Source organism: Amphimedon queenslandica, unplaced genomic scaffold, assembly GCF_000090795.2.
Source record: "Amphimedon queenslandica unplaced genomic scaffold, v1.1 AMPQUscaffold_13443, whole genome shotgun sequence".
Classification (NCBI taxonomy): domain Eukaryota; kingdom Metazoa; phylum Porifera; class Demospongiae; order Haplosclerida; family Niphatidae; genus Amphimedon; species Amphimedon queenslandica.
The window spans coordinates 128,176-134,595 of record NW_003546321.1 but is presented as its reverse complement, the minus strand read 5'-3'; the positions used below and the strand labels follow the sequence as shown (position 1 = coordinate 134,595).

Here is a 6,420-nt window from a genome sequence, read left to right as displayed (position 1 = left end):
CTTGACCAATGTCAAGGGCATATATATAATGAATGATGCCCCATGCCCCATCCATAGGTGGTGCATTTTAACAGTAATGAAAACTATATGGGAGCTTCTTTTCTGCTTAATTCATTACATTCAAACATCACAAAATACACCACCCATAACCTACTAACTGTATTAACCCTTAAACCCACCCTAAACCTCCCACACAGGCATTCACTATAAAGAGGTGTGGCAAGTCTCTGCAAGCCAATAAAATTATTTTTAAATAGATTAAACACAATAGGCACCACAAAAAGGGTTAATATACATTGGCCAAGTGATACTACAACACACAACCCGAGCTTCCTAGACACTTCCAATCTCACACTCAAGGAGTCTTTGATGTATTCATCATTGGCTGTCTTGGACCTCCATCTACCATGCCGCTTATACATCCCATCTGGTACACCCTGATTAGCTGCCAGAGGGGCTCTTTATGCCCAAAAGCTGTGAGTACCAACGAGTGAAGGTTTGTATCCAATAGCCTTGAGACTGTTCAGCAGAAGCTCCCTAACCCTAGTATAGCTGAGAGACCCAGACTTCTTAAGCTTTTATCCCTTCTTGGTACTAGTAATTGCCCGAAAAAGCCATTCTGTACTAGAAGCCTCAATGCCAGCCAACCTATAGTACTGGTCAATCCATATACAGGGCATGTGGGTGTGTCAGAGCGTAATATAACATCATTACCTTGTTAAAGTTGGTTTGTCTTGCTTAATAGGATCTTGACCACAACATGGCTAGAAATATAACGGACATCACAGCAATGAAGATTGACAAGCTCAGCAAACCTGAGGAAAGCTGCAAATGCTATAAGAGCCTTAGCAATTGTCCTCATACTTGAATGGCTGGGCATGAGCCCATCAACGAAATCTCTTAACATATCAGTGACAGGCTCCTTCAGCCTCTTTGGTTTAGCCAAAGCTCACTATGATAGGCTGTAACCCCATAGCCTGATTAACCTGGGGTACTGCATTAATCACTTCTTTGACTGCGACTCTGGATTGCGCCTGGTCTAACAGGTGTTGCAGGTACAAAGTTAAATGGAGTGGGACAACAGGAAACGATTGAATTTCAGATTGGTATGCCCATTGCTTCCATCTACTAAACGTTGCCACATACTTCTTAACAATGCTCCCTGCCCTCAAATTCAACACAGTCCTTTTTAGACCCTATACTAGAGGCAGGAGTTTTGGGTCCTTAATTTGAAGTAGCCCCTCCCTAACAACCCCATGCAACATCTCTGAAAAGAAAAACACACACATATATATATATATACATGAATATAGAAACACACAGCATATACATCTATACATAATAAAACCATACTTAAGTGTATTGGTGTTATGGGGATCTTTTATTTGTACCAGACAGGTATAAGGCTATTAGTAGTTTAAAACAAGACAGCAACATTGCAAATGAACAATGAAAATGAACTTATCAAGCTTGGCAAGAAGCCAAGGTAGGGACATCTATGCATAACTGACTACAACCAGGATTATAACCGATTAGGCTAATTAGGCACACAACTTTTGATAAATATTGCCTCATTGCACAGGGCTTGTGGGCCTTGAAATACTGGCATTATGATTAATGAAATCAAATTAATGTACAGAGCCTATCAATACTTAAGACATAGCCCATGACTTAGCTAATTAGCAATCAGCACTGAAAGTGCAAACATCACTAGGCTATGATCAGCCAACAGCTCTTAAAGGGAGCCACCTCACGCAATGCATCAGAAGTAGGAATCCCATGTTTGAATAAACATGCACCCAACTTGCCTTTAACAAACAAGCCTGGCTCCAAAGCGAAAAATACATTAAATTCTTAACAAATTTGTCTAGCCTACCTTGAAAGTCACAAATAAGAGGCCGGAAAGTAGCTGAAGGCAACTTAGGCACAACTAAGGTACCAGCACATTTGTAATGCATAGCATGAAACAGCGAATAAGAAATTAAGTATATTGGGGAGCAGAAATAATTATGCTCATTCTGCCAATCAACTGTGCAAGAATCCTTGCTGCCAATCCAGTATCCAGAAAATGACTGTTCAATCGAAGTAACTTAGCATTAAAGGAATTGGCAAACCTGTCGACAGTATGAGGACCCCACTTAGATTATATAAGCTGAAAAGCTGCAATTGGCAGCCCCAATCATTATAATATACAATACAACTTAGGTAGTCTACTACTTCATTTTTTTCCAGAGGTAACCACTCCAACTCTACTATAATAATGTATGGACAGGTAATTTGAAATTAGCAATTGCTTCAGCCAGCAACTCCACTCTACTACCCACCTTGATTATATGAACGACATTCTGGTTATCTGAAAGATAACCAGATAATCGTGGAGCAAACACCGCGAGGGTGAAAGTTACTGCTCTCAAATTTCTCTATGTAAAGCTCTCCAGAGGTGTTTATTGGCGATGAGCAGTGTTGTCACCATGAGCTACTACTGTGTATCTACCAAAACCAGTATGATGACTAGACAACTGGAACAGCAGAAGGGTCCCGCCATACTCTTCTGCCAATAAAGCTATCAATATTGTTAAACCAAAATGATAATTTGTCCTTAAACAAGAAGGTGCACTATAAAACTATTCACGCAATGTCATGAAATCGCTTGCGTCAATCACAGTATAAAAGGAGGTGCCCTGGGCACAATATGGCGGCCAGATTGAATGAAATTTGAAAATAACAAAATGGCTCCCGCACTGGCACTGTTCTTATCATGGCTAAACCACTAGCAAAACGCATTATAAAAACATTAAAATTAGCAAAGGTGAGACAGTTAACCTACAAGCACACATAGAAAGCATAGCAAGGAGAGAAATGGTACAATTGACTTGAAGTATTAATTTTACATTATTATCAAATATTATATTGTATATATTATGAAAAATCTGCCAACAGCCTAAGAAACACGGTCAATGATGCTGCCAGGCAGGTAATAAGTGATAGTGGCAAGAGAATAGCCATCAATACTACACAGAATACCAGCCCAAGAACCACCACCACTGGGACCAGACAGCCCTGCCGACTACCATATATCAGCCACCATCATCAAGTATAAGTGGTTCCAGCAAAAGACACCAACATGGTCCTCATTCAGATCCTAGTACTGGTAGCAGTTGTAACATTCATCGATCTACTTGAAGAAGTAAATGCAAAAATACTATTCTAAATTTTTATAAATATAAACATTATAGGGTTGAATAGATATTGGGATGGTGAGGAGCCTCCTGTATCTGTGTACCTCTTCCCAACTGTGCCCAGCGATGCCGACAAAAATGTGGCAGTACTGTTATGGTAATATACCAGCACAAGAAAAATGCTAGTACGAGCCTAAAAATATTAATGCCACCATATGATTACTTTACATTACAAATAATACTTACTTCTGTATCTAGTGCCTAATAAACTTGAGTTACGATTACAGGACTCACAACTGGCATTGAATCGAAATTCAGCAGAAATCACATGACGATCTAAAATTATGAATAGTTTTGATGATGTTGATAATAATAGTAATAATAATAATAATACTAACAAAGAATACCTGTCTGTAACTGATCATCCTTCGGTCAATCATACCACACTAATGTATGTTTCCCAATAGCCGATCCTATATCTATGCACAAAATGGCTGCTCTGCGTCCCCATCACCCATACCTTATTTATATATAATCACTAATTTAAACACATTATAACTACCTGAAGTATTGGGCATAGCAGAAGAACTACTAGTATTATGTGATAGAGCCTCAGAATGATTCCCTTTTTAAACTAAATCGGCGAGTATGACACACAGAGCAGTTCCAGCACCTTCTTTTAGTACCTAAAGACCCCTTAACTCGATCAAGCCTAACTAGAACTGGTCCTTGTCTTCTTAGAGAGTAAAATGGAAGTCCATTTGGTACCAAAACCCCTTTCTTTCTGCGTTTTTCCTTGAAGAAGCATAACTGAATACAAACAAGTTCTAAGCCTACAATGTCTCCTAGAGCAGGGGCGTATCTAGGAATTTGGAAAGGGGGGTGCTAGAGTACAGAAACGTGTAAGAAGTGCAATGCGGGGCACGCAAAGCGCTCCACTATTTTGACCACGCCCATTTTAAGGCAGTAAAACTGCGTTTCCCTTCAGCTATGTCAGTTACAAGTGGGGTCAGAATAATTTCAAGCACACTGGTACTTCTGATCACTTGTTAAAGCACTGGAAGCTGCTGAAATCATAGTCAGGGGGCTAGATAACTTGATCACGAGGCTTGGTAGTAATGCAAGAGTCCAGAACTTCAGTAGTTTCTTGCTGAGTCCAGCCATAAGGGGGGTGCTCAATCACCCTCAACACCCCCCTGGATATGCCTCTGTAGATCAATGCTCATTGGGGTAGTCTTACCCACAATACTAGCTATCAATCTCATTGGGATCAAAGTCTCCTCATTTATTGAATGTAGCAGAATCTTTAATATATGCAGCTTATCTCGTGGAACTGTAATCTCACTGAGAGTTGAACAATTTCAAAACCTAACCAAGTAGCTTGCTTGGAAGGAATAAACTTACTTCTCTTTTTGTTAATTACTGACCCGTTATAATTTCTTCGACTATTCTATTGACAGAATTAGATTGTGTTTCCGATGCTCTCACAGAAAATAACCAATCATCAAGACAAAGTACTAATCTTATTTCTAAGGCCCAAATATGCTTAACCACAGGATGAAGCACTTTAGTAAAGTCATAACAGGCCGTGGAAAGCCCAAATGGTAAAACTGTAAACACATAAAACTGGTCTTCTCATTGGAAACCCAAATATTACTGGTGCTCAACATGGATATCAATATGATGATAACCCGACTTCAAGTGAAAAGTGAATGAATACGCATCTTCCTCAAAATAATCCAAGGCTGTTCTAAAATCCTTATGCTTAAATTTACACTTCCACAAACATTAATTGAGGAATTTCAAACTCATAATTACCGTCCTCGTACCCCCAGAATTTTCAACAACTAACATGGACTACAAATAACCTGTTTCTGAGCTACTAACCTAGCACAACCATTTTCCACAAGCTCACTAACAGACTCAGTAACAAATTCAATATTTTCCCTTGTGCAATTATAATTTCAAGCACTGCATGTGGGGTTATGCCGATAAAAGGTAATCTGTAAGTGTTTTCAATAGTATCCAAAATATACGTCAAAGGATTTAACACATCCTGCCAAAATGGCAAATGTTGTTTGAGCCACCCTTTAACCATTACTGTCTCAACCCCATGCTCACTAGTTTCCCCATATCTAGTTGACATATTAACAAAATATCATTACTCTCTGACGGGTGCTCACTCTACCCATCTACTTCAGTACAACTAAATTGAGGATACTGAAGTGCTTTTAATTTGGACAGGAACTCTGCAAATGACCCATTTCGCTACACCAGAAACACTGACCAATCAGTCTAAAACTACCAAAAAGGCCAAAAAATGACCAGCTGGCTGATGAGTCAGACCTTGCTTTAGTGGGCCAATTGGCATTCAATTGCTGCTGGAGAGCTAGAATCCTTCCTGGATTTGGAACAATTGGCGTGACTGCAACTTTATTTTTGCAGCTGCTGAAGCAGTAGCTTTCTCAGCTTTTACGATCCTCTTCACATCATCTTCATACTTGGCCAAAGACTCAGATTCATACTCCTTAACCACTCTCCACCCATGCTCATTTCGCTCAATGAGCTTTTGTCCATGTGTAATAAGGTTCATACCTTCCTTGATGTTCCTCTTTTTTGCTTTCACTACTGACTGATTGAAGGCTTCTGTCAGCTCAGGAACTGCTTCAGTGATTTTTCCAGCTGCTTCTCCACAAAGACAATTTGGTCTTCGTTGCCTTTGGATTTGAAGTCCATAGGTTCTTTAGCTGCTATCTCTGCAACTTCATCAAAGCGATCATACAGCCTTGCAAACGTATCCTCCACAAGACGAGTGAGACATTCCTCCATGATATAAAGAACAGGTAAACCAAGAATAAGTTTGAAGCCGGGTTATAGAAGTAGGATAACTACAGGAAGGAGTAGACTGCATAGGTACAGATTTATGAATGATAATCTGCTTACACTAGTCTCCTTGCACAATGTATGCCGTAGACTGTCTCTTGACCAATGTGAAGGGGATATATATATAATGAATGATCCCCAAGCCCCACCCATAGGTGGTGCAGTCTAACAGGAACAAAATTATATGGGAGCTTATTTTCTGCCTAAGTCATGACATTCAACCATTGAAAATACACTTATCATGCAATTTTTTAAAAATTTTAACAAGTTCTTTTCACCTATTTTGCAATTATGAGAACTCCATGACATTTAAACTGCAACACTAAAGTTGCTAAACTATGCCTAGTACAGCACTATA

At 39.5% G+C, this 6,420-nt stretch overlaps 1 long non-coding RNA gene across 1 annotated transcript; it reads right to left on the bottom strand.

The window, feature by feature from the left end:
- Positions 1-3,225: 3,225 nt before the first annotated feature.
- Positions 3,226-3,816, bottom strand: LOC109581400 (uncharacterized). Its single transcript, XR_002184626.1, has 3 exons — positions 3,587-3,816; positions 3,426-3,515; positions 3,226-3,372 (listed from the first exon to the last, which is right to left on the bottom strand). It is a non-coding gene; the product is annotated as an uncharacterized LOC109581400 (long non-coding RNA).
- Positions 3,817-6,420: the final 2,604 nt, after the last annotated feature.